The sequence below is a fragment of the Anas platyrhynchos genome, chromosome 21 (assembly GCF_047663525.1).
Source record: "Anas platyrhynchos isolate ZD024472 breed Pekin duck chromosome 21, IASCAAS_PekinDuck_T2T, whole genome shotgun sequence".
Classification (NCBI taxonomy): domain Eukaryota; kingdom Metazoa; phylum Chordata; class Aves; order Anseriformes; family Anatidae; genus Anas; species Anas platyrhynchos.
Window position 1 is genome coordinate 7,201,977 of NC_092607.1, and position 15,232 is coordinate 7,217,208.

The 15,232-nt window shown below is 53.9% G+C and overlaps 1 protein-coding gene across 3 annotated transcripts in view; it reads left to right on the forward strand.

Moving 5' to 3' along the window:
- Positions 1-15,232, forward strand: part of PPP1R16B (protein phosphatase 1 regulatory subunit 16B) — a 67,087-nt gene that overhangs the window by 8,514 nt on the left and 43,341 nt on the right. The window contains exon 1 of one of the 3 annotated variants that reach the window (XM_038166119.2): positions 1,261-1,414. The exons of 1 other annotated variant lie outside the window; for it this stretch is intronic. The gene's annotated coding sequence lies outside the window, so the exon portion shown is untranslated. Of the gene's footprint in view, positions 1-1,260; positions 1,415-11,451; positions 11,774-15,232 lie in introns of those variants that run through there. One more of the 3 variants, XM_038166120.2, reaches the window with a different exon arrangement.

Below are 15,232 nucleotides of genomic sequence, written 5' to 3' on the forward strand. Positions count from 1 at the left end.
GAGGATCTGAGTCTGGTCCCAGCTCTGTAACTAACCTTTACCTTGGCTAAACTTTTTCTTATTTCTTCCATCCCCAACCCACACCTTTGTGGATCCAGTCAGGAGGAGGACGTGGCCGTAATTCCTTCTCATCAGCTTTGTTTTCCAGACCTGATCATTTATAAATCCATCAGTAAGACAAGTTAAGGCACTTGGTGACTCTTGAAACCCATTTCTGCTGTGCTGTACGTGAGTTCTGGATAGATGTCCTGAGACACACCGGAGGAGACTCCCACCTTAAAGGCTTTCATGCTATGGATGCCCTTTCACACCCAGGTACAACTGCAAAGATCCAGGTTTGTTACCCCTAAGCACTTCCAGTTCAAAGGAGCAATTTGTGACCCCAGCCAACAGCTCTTTGTAGAGCAAGAACATTGTAAGGAAATCCCACAGCTCGATGGTCAGCGCTGCCTCCCCGCTGCTGTTATCCGGAGCCTGTGTGGAGGCCTTTTCCCAAAAGGAAACGGGGCGGGAGGTGATTAATCCTCCAACCCTACCGAAACCTATCTCACCCTGGGACAAGCACGGAGGCAGGATCTGACAGCAGCGTGAAGCATCCCCTCGGCGGTGCTCCCCAGCCCTGTGAGGTGAGTGTGAGCTCCCTGGAGCTTCCTGGCTGCGCTCCCAGCCTCGGTGACTGATTTGGGCTCCGGGCAAAGCCTCTTATCTGCCTCGCTTTGTCGGCCTGTGCAATGGGCATGAGGCATACTTTGGGCACGCCGTTTGGTTTCGGCATCGCCGTGTTTTGCAAGCTTGATGTGAGCGCGGCGTGGCGTCGGGGCTGGCTCGCAGTTTCCCCTAAAAGCTCCCCGAGAGCCCCCTTCCCCCGTTTGTTACTCCGCTCTGTGACAAACAGGAACCTGCCACCGGCCTCGGCTGTGTGTGCTGAAAATAAAGGGCAGCGAGGCCGCTCACCCGGATTTCCTCCCCAGACCTTCCAACTCCGGCTCAGCGCGCTGCGAGCCCAACCCGCACCTAGAGCCGCAGCCAGCAGCCTCGCCGCGGCCGGTGGCTGCGACAGAAAGGCGATGGATGTGTCGATTTCCATTTTTTGTCATTAAATTTATCACACGCACACCCAGGCTCGCAGCCGAGCGCTCGCAGCGGCCCCTCCCGCAGCATCCCCCGGGGACGTTGCGGAGCATCCCCGGGGGATGCTGCGAGAGGGGCTGGTGCGGAGGATGCTCGGGCGGCCACCTGCAGGGCCGGGCAGCCCCGCACGGCCCCACACGGCCCCCCCGCCGCCTCCAGCTCCGCGGCCGCGCCTCCGAAAGCCGCGGCCCCACCTCGGGGCGGAGCAGCCGCCGCCGCCGGAGGAGCCGGAGCCGGAGCCGGGGCGCTGGGAGCTCGGCGGCCGGGCCCCGCTGCGCATCGGGTGAGTGCGGGGCAGCGGGGATGGAGAGGGGGGGGCCGGGGAAGGGGCTTCGGGGGTGATGACCCCTTCGGGGGCGAGACAGCCCCTGCGGAGCTCGTCGCCCGAGGAGGGTGGGTTTGGGAGAGGGGAGGGCCGTGGGGGTGCCCCCCCCCCCCCCTTCCACCACCTCCCCCCGGGGTCCTTGTCGCCTCTCCCGGGTGGCTGCAATCACGGAGTTTCGGTAACTCCAGCCCTGTGCAATCCTAGCCAGGGCTGGTGAGAGCCGCTTAAATAATGCAGCCCGCTGCCCGCCCCCGGTGGCTCAAGGCACCCGGGTAATCCCACAATAAATGTGTCCGACCTTATCTCGGACACATCGAGCGCTGAGGACGGAATTAGGTCCTTAAGGCACTCTGCTCCCCTGGCCAAGGGCTGCGTTTGGTGTTTGAGGACACCCTTGGGCCGTGGGTCATGGCCCGGAGCCCAAGGAACCCAAGGGGGGAATCTTCCCTCGCTTCACCGAGGGGTTTTGCTGGTTGCCTTTGGAAACCCTCTCCCCTTTGGCATAAGCGTGCTGTGGAAGAGACGGACCTGAGGCAGCATAAAGATAAGCAGCCGTAATTCCTGCAGTGGCACCGGGACTGCAGCTGGGCTGCGTGTGAGGCGCTGAAGGTCCCGCGTGGGGAGCGGCTCCTTCAGGCACCGGCAGCAGGGCTGAGCGCAGCCCAAACTCCGCAGCGCCGGGGTTGCGGCGTTGGGGATGCTCTCGGTTGGCTCTGCTGGCAAGAAAAGAAGTTCTTGCTCCTAACCCCGCTTCCTTATCGTGGGAAGGTCCTTCCTGCGCTGGGCTAACTCTGCTGGAGGAGGGTGACTCAAGCTAAGGGGAGGAGAAGGGAAGGTGGCTTCTCGCCATGGTGGAGGAAAGCACGAGGGTCGCAAACCTGGAAGCCGATGATCTCGGTTTGAGCCCTTGGTGTTCCCAGAGAGCTCGGGGAGCCTGGGGAGGAGCGGCCCAGGGGCTGCCCTAGTGCTCACCTTGACCCTGGCTGCCTCGGCTCGGCTGCCCCGAGCTGGCCGCTGCCGCCGGGTGCCCTGCTCCTGATGGAGAGGGGCCCGGTGCCCGTCGGGCAGAAAGCAGGACGGGCTTTCCAATCTGGAGCCAAAGGAAACTGGAGGGGTTGTGTTGTTCTTGTGAAAGACGTGCTAAATCCTGACTAGGGAGAGCACCTTTTCATTTATGCTTTCCTGGCTTCACCTCTGTGCTAAGGGTTTGCTCAAAAACTCTGTGTGATCCTGAAAACACTCTTCTTACATTAGAAAGTCCTCTCATTACATTATTTTTGTGGGTTTTGCTTCATCTTCTGAGATCTCTTGTGAGGTTAAAAAGCTTATTTTCCTTCTAGCTGAAAGACACGTATGGGGATTTCATAACAAAAATAAGCTTTAAAGTGTTGAACTTCTGATGTCTGCTGGATGTGATGAAGCACTGAGATACAACTTTTTCTTTTTCGTGTGAGCAGGCTGCCCATTTCAGACAATGTCTTGTTGTTGAGTCCTTCAGTGCTGGAAAAATGACCCTGTGTGAGTGTGCTGGTACCAATTGTACCGGCTCCTTGGTGCTTCTGCATCGCTTCTGCAGCCACTTTGTTAGGACCTCATTTTCCCTTGGTTTAATAATTTATAAAATGCCTGTTGCCTCTAGGCACATTTCATCCAGTAAGAAGAAAAACATCAACCAATGTTTGCTGGAATAATGGTTACAGAGTCTGAGGCTGACAAATAATGAAGCCTTTGTGGGTGAGGGGATGTCTCATTTTTGTCTTATGTAAATTAGTGAAAAAGCAGGGTTTGTGCTAAAAAGTCTTCAGGAGACGTTAGTCCTTTCCGATTTCCATCCTTAAAAATGTCTCTTGCTCTCTGGAGATGAAGGGGGGTTTAACTGTGACCTTCCTTAACCTGATTTTGGGTGTGATTCTCTCTTTTTTTTTTTTTTTTCTTTTTTTGCTTTTACCTGCATCTGCCTCAAGTTTGGCAGCTCTCTGGCACTGTTGGTTGTGAATTAAGATAGGGAATTCAGGTCCTTCGTCTTCACAGGATTAACTTCTTTGGCTTGAAAGAGGTCAGTCTCTTTTTGGGCAATAAATGGCCCTCTCAAAGCAGCAGGCCAAATCCTCGGCCAGATCCTCCTGACCCTCTGTCATTAGCTGCACTTTGAATCACTCGTTTTGCTGGAGGGGGAAGATTGGCCTCAGTTCGGCTTGTTCGGAGCTGCTAAATGGGGGTTCAGTGACCCGAGTGGGCAAATTGTATCACCAGCTAATTGGCCGGAGAAGATCTTGCCTGATATCAAACAAACCCGCTGCTGCTGTTCTTCGTTCTGAAGCCCTCCCCTGCTCCAGGTGATCCCTCTGGTTGCTCATACTTGTGGGTTTTTGTTGGGGTGCTGGAAAAGGGACAGGACAAATTCTTCCCGTAGCCGTACCTGTGAGGGGTCCACTCCAGCTTCAGGAGGTTTTGCAGGTGTCGTCCCTTAAAAAAGCATCAGAATGGTAACGTTGCAGCTTGCCTTCCCCTGCTTCCCCTCCTCTTCCTCCTCATAAGGGGGCACTGCTCACGGGGATGTGGTGTCCCCAGGAAGGGGACTCGGCTCTGCCCCTAGCCTGGCAGAGCTGAATTTTGGAAGGAGGCGAGAGCACCATAGCGGGGCCCCCCTCTTCACCTCACCATCCCTGCTTTGGCAAAGCCCTTTCCAGGAGCGATGTGCCTTTGCCCCCAGCCCTGCCGGCACGCGTGGGGCAGCGGCACGGCCTCGTGCTGGGGACGTGGCTCGGGATCAGCCCGCGCACACAGCGCGTTGCCTTCTGTGCTGCCTGGCCAGGCCGGGGGAACGGTGCGCTCCGCCGGCACTAACGATCAGCCCGACCTCGCGTCTTGTTTGCTCATTGAAAATAGTTCAGGGCTGGCTTCCTCTCTGCTGGGAGGCTGTAATTGCAGGCTGCTGGCGGGTGCAGAAGCATCCAGGCACCGCACGTTCGGCCACGTTGCCTAAAGAGCTGCAGGAGCGAGCCGGGATGTGTGAAAGGGGTCAGCTGCTCGCTTTTAGCAAGGCTCCGAGTTGAGTTACACCACCTCGGAGGACGGCCTTGCCAGCTGGCTCATCCTTCAGGGATGTTTAAAGAGGCTTATCGCAATCTTACTAGAAATCTGTTGTCTTCTGTTAATCTGCTCGTCTCTCCTCAGCTCCTCTCCACGTGCTCCCTCGCACATTCATCCCGACAGCACCGTGCTGCCGGCGCTGCTGCCCGTCGGCACTGCCTGTGTCTTGCCCAAGTGCTCCTGCTTTGGGCATGTTCCTTTGCAGCCTGTTGCTTTTTGCTCCCCGACATGTTTTTCTGTCTCTGTATGTTTATATTTCTATATTTCTAGTAATAATGAATTATTTCTAAGGTGATGCTGGTGCTTTGCTGGCTGGGGTGGAGGTGAGCAGCCCAGAGCCTGCTGCTGTGCCGGGTCCTGCTGGGCTGCTCGGTGTGAGCCTGAACTCGGTGTCACCTCCTTGCAGGGGCAAGTACAGCTTCCAGAGTAACGCGGTTCTTCTGATGGACCTTCTCCTTCGAGGCCTCACAGAAGTGTGTAAATACTGTGGTTAACTGAGCCCCGTCCACACCTAGAAAAAAACAAATAGCTTTAGGAACACAAAGCCTCGATACCGGTATGAAGCAAACAAATGGGGTATATTTGATGTGGATTAGGCGAGCTGCAGGGTTTCCAGCTCTAGAGGCCCGGGTAGGAAATGACAAAGCCTTTGACAAAGGTGGCTTGGCCATCCCTGCCTTCAGACACTGCACCCGAGTCCTGATGCAGGTACCGGTGCTGCCGAGAGCTGGGAGCGGTGTATCTGCCTTCCCTCTGCTCTTCCTCCAGCACAACACACTGTTTGCTCTCCTGGAATATTGCTAGAAGGAGATATAATTTTTATTTTCCAGAGTAGTCAGCTGATTTAATCCCATGGGAAGTGGTTGGAAAGCAGGAGGCAGGTGGGTGGGCATTCCTGCTTCGTGGCTTTCCACAATTCCAGGAGGAGAAGGATAAAGCACGAAGTGCAGTTGTTGGGTGCTCTTTTCTGTTTGCCTTCGAAAGAGCTTGATAGGCTGTGATTAATGAGGCTAAAGAGAACTTTGATAAACGGTAAACTCAAATGAACATTAAACAAAAACGGCTGTGTAAGGCAGCTTTTGCTTGCACTCCCGGCACGGATTGCAGGCTCATTGTAGCGCTGCCTGGCTTGGGTTGGGCAGAGCGCGTGGTGCCGGCTGTCCCCTGTCGTACAGAGAGGGAGGAGAAGGGAGCACGTGTCCGTGTGGGATGGCTGTTGGGCAGCAGCTCCCGGACAGGGGGGCTCCGTGCAGACCCTCCTGCAGGCAGCTCCTGCCTTCCCACGGGGTTAACCCAGCGCTGCCAAACTGGGACCATCCCAGAGCCCCACAGGTCCCCATATCCAGGCTCTAATTAAGGGTGCTCTAAAAGCAGCCGGCCAGCTATGATGGCCTTGTGGATCAGAACCATTGGCCTAATCTATTTTTAAAGTGAATTAAACTAGGAAAAGGTACTGCCACTCTAGAGTAAGCAGCCACCTGGGGAGTTAACCCAGAATAGTTGCTCTGCTTTGAATTTGCACCCTATCTTCAGAATAATGTTCCTTTCCACATAAGCTCCGTAAGCACAGAATACAGGGCACGATTTAAGCAAGTTCACCCAACAGAGCTAGGAAAAATAATCTTATTTTTCCCGAGGTCTTCTCCACATTGCCTCCTGGCGATCCGCACACACTCCTGAATGTAGACATCCTTTGCCGTAATGAATCTGCCCTCTTTCTTGCTCTGTCCCCTGCAGAGATCCGCACTCCCTCTCCAGCCCCACGCTGTGGTTTGTTTTAACATCCGGAGTGCCAGCTCCCCGTAGCAACCTCTCCTCTCCTCCCCTGTTGTCTGTCCGGCCTTTGTGCTGCTCGCACGCAGCAGCGAGCATCTCGAGTGCTCCTCTCCGCAGGGAGGTGGCACAAGGCCCTTGTGCCAGGCTGGACGGGACCTCATTCCCTTTAACCCAGGAGGCGATTTGAGTGCCAGGTAAGACACAGCATCAGGTGCCCGGATCCCAGCTGGGTCTGATCACCTGAGCCGCCTTCAGGTGCCGGCCGTAAATTATTTGCGCTGCCGGCGCGCCTCGCTGCTCTGCCCGGTGCTCGCCTTGCAGGGTATTTGCATGATGTTTTGAGTTGTGCTGAGACACTCTGCTGCTACGCTGCTCCCTCGGATTTGTCAGGCTCAAGTTAAATGTATATAATTTTAACATCTCATGATTCTTTGGGGGCTGACTCATGTTTTTTTGGCCTGAATGAATCATAGCTCTTGAACTCCATTGCTAAATTCATTATGCAACAATTACAGGGTTGGAAATGCCACCCTAAGTGCACACAAACAAGCTGGCAGCAATTTTCCCCTCCTTTTCTCTCACCCCGTGTTGCCAAGAGACCTCCCCTGTGAGTTTGCTCATTAGCTCTTGCCTCCTCGTTGCAGGTGAGGGGCTGCTCAGCACCCTGCGCCCTGGGGTTTTGCCCTCCAGCTGGAGGGGGCGGGAGCTGCAGGTCCAGCATTTTTAGGAAGGACGAGAGGGGGCAGCTAGGAGAGAGGGTTGGAGATGCACGGTTTCACTTACCTGTCCCAGCTGCCTTAATTTTGTCCCAGCTGCCACATGTGACCTCATGGTACAGTGATGGCACCTCTGATGGTCTGTACGGGAAAACCCCAAGGACGAGGCATTGCAGCAGCTCCATGTAGCAATACTGGATGCTGGCAGCATTGCACAGCCATGAGCTCTGCGGAGCTGCTTGCTGAGCAGCTCAGAGGTCAAATACCCATCAGAGAAAGACCAAGGATGACGTGAGCCCTGTGCTGGCTGTGAAGTGTCTAATGAGATCCACCATCGTGCTCTGCTGCCTGGCGCTAAGCTGAGATTTAGGTATTTGTGTAGGGCTTGGCTTTTTATTCCCGAGGTCCTGAGCAAGCAGCATCCAGCTGGTATGTGAAAGTAAGAGGGGCTTTGTCCTGGGTGGGCTGTGCTTGCTGACCTGTTTGAGCCACCAAAGCAACTGGAGGGAGCCGTGCTTTAGATGTGGCAGTGGGATACAGGAGGGCCATCTCCACCACCTGCGGGGTTGGATTTTTGGCTTTAAGATGTGACCTGAATATGACTTTCACAACTAGAACAACTTTCTGCCACCCAACTAGAGCCGCTTCTCAGAGCAGTGCTCAGCTGAGGCAGGTCGAGAACGGCGAGCTGGGTACCCGTGCCTGGAAAACTCCAGAAAGTCTCCCTTGAGAGCAGCCGTTCTTCCTGGCTGAGGTCTGGCCCTTAAATCTCAGTATTTTGGGGAAGTCTTTCTCCCCTGGGCCAGTCTGTGTGTCTGCAAATCCAGGCAGAGCTGCACATCCAGGCAGCAGAGGAGGAAGGCCAAGCCTTGTGCTCGTGGGTAGACAAGGAGAGGAACCTGTGGCCGGGCAGCCCTGCTGCTCGTAGCTGCAGAAGCAAAGCAACTGCCGAGGAGGAGAGAAGGACCTGCAGTTCTGATGCTGTGTTGGTAATCAAGTCCGTGTGAAATATCCTAAATCATGTTTGCGAAGCAATAAATGGTAAAGGTCTGAAACCGAATGTAAGGGCAACCGTGTGGTCAGAGCAGCAAGTGAAGCCACCATGCCATCGCTGGCTGTGGCCAAGCGTAGATGCAGAAAACATGAAAAGTAGGACATGGATGGTGACGTACGGGTTGATAGCTGCGCCTAAAAATAAGGTACTTTAGAAACGCAAAATCTGCCTCGCAAGCAAGGCAGTGGCAAGCTGCTCTGAGTGTTTGATTTAAGACTGAAGCTGGTGATGTTAGCGCTGCAGAAGGCTGTGTGTTTGTTTAGATTTGACGGCTTGCAGCTAAGATAAGACAAGTTGCTCTCGAGCTGTGCTCGGGCTGAGAGGCAGTGGTGGGGCTGTTGGTGGGGATGCTTTTCCTTCGCCAAGCCCAGCTGGCAGCAAACGGCATCCCGTGCAGGGCTTCTGCTGGTCTGCTCTTGAGATGTTAGGGGGCAGCTTTCTGGAAAACGCACTTAGGGTACTCCTGTGGGATTCAGGAGACACAAATCTTGGTGATTGCCCTGCAGTAACAATATCTGGTGGTGCTGGTCCTTGCTGCTGTTGTGAGTGAGCTGATAGCCATACCCTAGAGCAACTGTTCCATGCTGCAGGGAAGCCGGACCCTCTGCAGCCTCATGCTCCCTTCGTGCTTGCTCATGGCTGGCCTCAGCCTGGGGGAGAGGCGGACAAGGGGGTGAATTTCTTGGTGTGGAGGGGCAGCGTGTGCGTGGCTTAGCAGCAGAATCCATAAGGCATTGTGGGGTTCACCAGGGAATAAGGGCAGTGCCTCGGACAGAAATCCAGATGTCTGAGCTGTATGGAGCAAAATTTCATGCGCTGTAGTGTGGATAAATTGTTTTTTCCCAAGGTCTCACCTCTTTCCTCTCCTGCAGGGCCTGCAGGCTCCCTGCTGGGCAGACGTGGGGGCTCCTCGACAGCTGGGAGATGTGTGGGCACCTTTGTGTGTTACTTGGTTAAGATCTCTCGAGGATCACTGGAATGCTTATGGATGAGCTCAGTAATGTCTGCAAGCATTAGGGCTGAAGGCATGTGGTTAGCAATAATTAAACACAACTGCTATTTAAAAGGAATGAAGCAGATGATGGGGATGAGCATCCTCTCCTGCATCTCCCACAGAAATCAATATCCCTTCTGTCAGGTGTGCAGCAGCCGCTTTCAGGTCCTGTCAGTCATTTCCACTCCAAAAGCAGCACACCACTCCGACGGCACAGCTGCTTCCCAGGCTCTCAAGCCCTCTCCTCCCACCGCATGCCATTGTCACTGCCCAGGTGACATCTGTGCCATGGCCTGCAGCTGACGGGCTCCACGGTGCTTGCCCTGTGGCCTCGTGGTGTGAGAACCTCTCCTACCTTCTGCTTGGGCTGGATCCTGCTGGGCCCACCCAGTGCCGAGGGCTGGGTGTCTCTCGGTGGGCTCTCAGCGCTGATGTTGGTGTGGCTGAAAAGTCCCAGGGCTGGCACGGCCGCAGGTACCGCGGAGCTGCAAATGGAAAATCCGTTCCCTTATCGAGCTGGCTGCTGGGCTGGAGCAGGGCTGTTCCCCGTGTTTTTTCCATGTGCCACAATGTGTGCGGGTGGCTTTGCACAATGAAAGGACTTCGGTCAAAAAGCGGTGTGCAGGCAAACAGGGCTCCGGCTGGTATCGTACGGGAAGGGTGTGGGCTTTGCAGCGGTGTTTTTGAGGTTCTGTTGGAAATTAGCTATTTTTCCCCTCTGTCTCTTACTTTAAAGCCTGTTTTGCAGGCATTTGTTGTGGTTTTTCACATTCAGAATCTCCAAGCGTGTAGTTCAAAACGTCAGGAAGGGGGATGCAGGGCTGAAAGATCGTGTACATTTGCCTGTTGCAGGTCTGATAAAAAATGGAAGCTTTACCCTGAAAAACAAATAAAAGGAGGTAATCTCACTGTCACAGTCGGGTCGGGATGCTTTCCCTGCAGGTGTCTGCGTTGCAACCTGCACTCACATATAACTTGCTGTGGAAAAATAAATGGAGAGCCGAATCGGAGACTTATGCCCTCAATTAATTTTTGTTCCACATAATCGGCGCTGCTGCATGCTTTTCCTTCACTATTTAGCTGCTTGGCTCAGAGGATGGGCCTGCTCCCGTGCGAGGGAAGCTGGGATTCGGTTCATGTTTGCACAGAAATCCTGCTCTGATCTTCCTTTCTTTGCCTAAGGGTAGGGATCCTGCTGCTCCTCTGATGCTGGAGATAAATTTTGTTAGCAGATACTCTGCTTAGGGAGAGCAACGGGGAGAGGGGAGTGGTGTGTAATGAATTCTTGAAGGAATAAAATTTCCTTGTCTTCAAGCATCATCTTCTCTGGAGTCGTTCAGTGCTGCCCTTGAGCCAGTGTCTGCGCTGGCTCGGGGACAGGCAGAGGGGCACAGTGGGGACTTCACTCCTGGTTTTAAGCATATGGCCCTAATTGAAGGAAAAAGAGGAATTGGTGCAGTTGGTGCGCGGTCTCTGCAGATCTGTGGGCTGTTGAGCAGTTTTCTCTATTGCACAAGACTCATTTGGTGTACAGTTTGAAACTGAGCCCCAAACTCAGTTATAATTTGGACTTGATTCAAAACCATAATTGGATTTTTTTTTTTTCCACATTCAGGCTGATTGAAATGTCCCTCTCCCTTCTCCAGATTGGAAGCTGATGACCAAGAGCTCAGGTTGACCTGGAAGCAAAAGGCAAAACTGCAGTTTTGTGCATGGAAAGCCAAAGGGGGCTGCTTAATGCAGCGGGGCAGCAGCCTCGAGGGCGCTGTGGTGACCAGAGGCAGGAGCTCTGCACAGCAGATGTTCTTCTCTGGCTTGAGGTTTTATAAAACGCCCCAAAGTCCTGCTGCCTTGCAATGGGAATCGGGTTCAAAGAGTGGCTTTGCCCATGACCCACTCAGAGGGACACAAGCGTTGTGTGGTAAAATTGCTGCTGTTTGACAGGAGCCGGCCCGGCTCTGGTGCTGTAGCAGACTTGCATCCTGCATCCCACTCATGTCCTAAAGCAAAGCTGGTGGTGAAGGCTGGCCCTGAAGGTACAGCTCTCCCCTTGTTTGTAGGAGCTTCGAGGGCAGCGTGCACACGCCTGGGGACCACCGCTGGCTTTGTTTTGCTTGTCGCAGAGGAGCAGGGTGGTTCCCAACGTGTGGGGGAGGACTGCTTGGCAGGGGAGGGCTTTTTATTAAGGAAGCAAGGAAAGTAAGCCCATGCTGAAATACTGCTGGGAAAAAGAAAGTATATTGTGCTGTGCTGGGTGTTTACAGGAAATACACGGTGAAAATACTGAGGGGCTTTCCTCAAACAAGTGCCAATATTGTTAAGAGTGGAACAGTTGGGAGGAGAAAAGAATGAGGCACTTACATTTTTCTCCTACCAGCATCAGCTCCAAGGAATTCTTTGGACTTGCTGTTTCACTTTTTTCCTTTTCCTTCTTACTCGAATTTCATTCCCACCGCTAGGAAAGAGCTCACTGAAGAGGGAGAGATTATCTGAAACCAGAGCTAACGCAGCCAAAGCAAAATGTTTTCAATTCTTTGGGGAAGAGCCTAGCTTTAAATTTCGAGCTTTCCACCCAGTGAGGAATACAACTTCCACTGGAGCACCTTCCTCACCGAATTCACCTTTACCAGCGATGGAGCCTCCTTTGTGGCAGCCAGGTGAAGCGGTACCTTCGCTTTAAGAAGGTAATTGGGGCACAGATTAAGTTACTTACTTTGCATACAAGAAACCTGTGGGAAAGCCAAGAATCTCTCCCCAAACCCCTAGTTTCTGATGAGATCTCTCACCCAGAAGACTTCTGTACCCTCTCTCCCCCCCCAGCACGCCACGGCAGCCTGTAGGAGTTGCGTTCCCTGAGGGGTCTTGGCTGAAATCTTGTGTTTAATTTTTTTTTCAAGCTACATTCCTTGCCACTTTGACCTTCTTTCCTTTCGTTCAGTCGTGCTGCACGTGTGCTGCTCAAAATGCTGCAGAAGCCGAGCGAGGGAAGGAGCTGTTTGCTTCGGAGATAGCAGTGACATCGAGTCACGTGGCAGCGACTCTGAATTTTCACTCCTCCGTGTGGTTGACCTGCGGGTGCTGTGGGGCTTGCAGCAGGGCGCAGGAAGCATTGCATGGTGCCTGCAAGAATAATTTGCAACCAGAAGCCACGGTCAGAGCTGTCAGCGTGGCACTGGGGGACGAGCAGGGTTTCACCGATACCTTGTGCAGCACAGAGCCAGAAATAATAGTCCCGAGGGGGCTCTCGCAGCGAGCTTGCAGCCCGCAGCCAGGCAGGTGACCTTGTTCTGCTTCCCCCTGCCTGTCTGTGCAGGCTCCTGACCCCCGCAGAAGGCTTTGCTGCTTTTTATCTTGAAAGCACTGGCTCAGGTGTGTGTTAATGGGTTGTTTGACGCGCTGCCTTGGGCTGCATTCGCGGTCTGTGTGTTACCAGCTGCAGGTTTCTGCCTTCAGCTCTGCTGCTGGCCGGGCCGTCCTGGAGGAGGTGACAGCCAGTGGCACCCTCGTTGCTTGGAGATCCAGCTGAAGGTGAGGGTGCAACCTGCCCACTGAGGTGTGGGACTGGGGAAATGCACATTTGGGTTTCAAGGAGGAAGGAAACACTTCATGAGGCCTGGAAACACGGCGTTGCGGCCTTTCAGCACGGGCATTCTGGCATCCCCCTCCCCTGGGGTTAATAGGAAATGTGGCTTTCCTGTGGCACTGTGGGGGGAAATTGGCATTTGGGATTCCTTGGCGAGGCAGGCACATCTCTGTGCAAGCTCTGGGTGCTTTGACCTTCCCTTCCCAGTTGCCTGTGTGGCCTCTGGTGCCTGGTGCTCTGTCCTTTTGCATTTGGCAGGCCCAGCAGCTGAGCCCTCGGTTCCAGGAGTGTGAGGTGGAGGAGGTTCGGGCATTTGGGCTGTAACACTTGGCCTCAAGCCAGGAGAGGGGTTTGCTTTCTCGTCTTCCTGAAGATCTGGAAGTGGATCTTCTTCCTGAAGATCCCCGCAGTGACACCAGTTAGGAAATGACTCAGAGCTTGTTGTGTGTGAGGGGGACGCTGCTGCCGTCCTCATCACATGGCGTTGTGCGAATGGCAACCCCGCCTGCCTCCTGCCTTGGTTTTCCCTGGGGACAGCTGAGCTCCCGTGCCTGCCTCCTCCTGCCCGTCCCACAGCCTGTCACCTCCCGCTCCTGGTGGCTTTCTGGCACCTCTCTGGCTGTTCCCTCACCGTGTTGCTGTGCTGCTGGGAAGAAAATGATGAAGAACTGCTTTCTCCAGGCCTTGGGGAGAGAGATCCTTGCTGGTCACCCAGGCCGTGGTGCAGTACGTCTCATATTGATGAGCAGTGACAGTGCTGAGGGTACTGCTTGAAAAAGGAGCCTGTGAATTCATCAGTGGTGCTCGTTGCTGGAGGATGGGTTCAGGACTGCAACAGGCTGGTCATCCAGAATAGCATGGATGAGCCTGGGTCCTGCTGAGAAGGAGCAGGGGTAAGTTTGGAGACTCCTCACCTTGCTGTGGTGCAGCAGTCAATGCTAAGGAAATAAATAAATCGGGCAGCCACCTCTGCTGCAGGCTGCTTATGTGCTCAGATCCCTGCTATAGGCTTTTGCACTTGGTTTCCAATTCCAGCCCAGAGAAGATTAACGTGAGGTGGGGAGGAGTGGGCTATTTCTGTCACTTTTCATGCCACTGGCTTGACTTCATGCTGCAAACTCAGACACTTCACCCAGTCAGCTGGGCCCAGTCCTGCAGGTGTCTTCCCACAAGCGATCCAGGGAAGAGAAACGATCTCCTTCACTTCAGCAGTCTGCTCGTGTACACAGGCCTTGGATTTTACTTTTGCTGGAAAGGTGCACAACTTAAAGGAATTATTTGTTTGCCAAACTATTTTGTTTCAGCATGTCCCATTCAAAGGTTGCTCTGCCAGAGTTTGTGTGTGTGCTTTTTTTTTTTTCCCGTTTGTTTTTATTTTTTTTAAAGTGGAATAAAAATTAAATCACTTAATGGTACTTAAGCAAATGACTCTTGCAAGTGTGTGTGCTCTGCTTTGGTGTCGTGCTGTGCTTTAAGTAGCTCCTTGAGGAGATGTGGCAGAGGATTTGCAGGTCTTAGCTCCGACGGGGGGAGCAGAGTGCTCTCTGGCATCACCCAGCAGCGGTGCTGATTGAACGCATCCAGCTCCACTCTCTGTGACGCTGTGGCAAAGTGGCTGCAAGTGGAGTGCTTGGTAGGAAGGACTGGGGGGCAGCCCTGAGTGCTTGCTGGGACAGGAAAACAGATGCACTCGGTGTTTTCCTCTACTAACCACTAAATCTGATGTGGAAAAAGTGTGTGTACAGGAGATGAAGGCCCCCGCCAGTCCCTGCACTGCAGCAGCTTGTTGCAGCCAGGGATTCACTACAATCAGGGTCTCTGGTAATGCAAGTGAGTAACCAATGCCCTGAAAGAGTCCCTCTGAGCTTAGCCAGACCTATCTTGTGTTAAGGTGAGGCAAAGTATGTAGGAAATACGAAGTTCTTTAAAGGTTGTGTTTGCACGCCCTGTGCAGGGCCTGCTCTCTGGCACTGTTGGAGTGGGTCCTTCCCTGCCGAAAGCCAGGAGCACAACCCACCAGCGAGCTCCTCGCCTCCCTCCTGGCCCCGACACAGCAGCGCTCGCTGTCCCTGCGCCTCACAGGATGTGCTCGGCTCCGGGGCTCAGATCTGCTGAGCTCATGGAAACCGAGTGCAAGGAACGGAGCTTTTTTTCATTTCTTTAAATAAAACAGAAACCAAAATGCGATGCCTTGCAAACCACAGACACCCACACAGCCAGCTCCTGTGTCACTTTGCAGGTAAACAAACGCTTGGGCCTGTACCTCTGCTGTAATGACACCGACTGGTTTGTGTGACCAGAAGGCAATGTGCCATCTTTCGGTACAGAGAAACCAGGCTGCTGGAAACCAGGTAGCTGGAGTGATGGAGCTAAAGTCTTCATGAGGCTTTTGGGGTCTGCGGAGGGTGCTAGGGGACTTGTGCCTAAGCAGCTGACCTGTATCCCCTTCAAGAAGTCCTCTCCAGGGGACCTCTCTGCTCCTTTAGAGGTTCACTAGGTGGTTTGGGGACGGGCTGGTTTTGGTGCCAGGGCAGCTTGATCCCCACGGGAGCAGCAGATG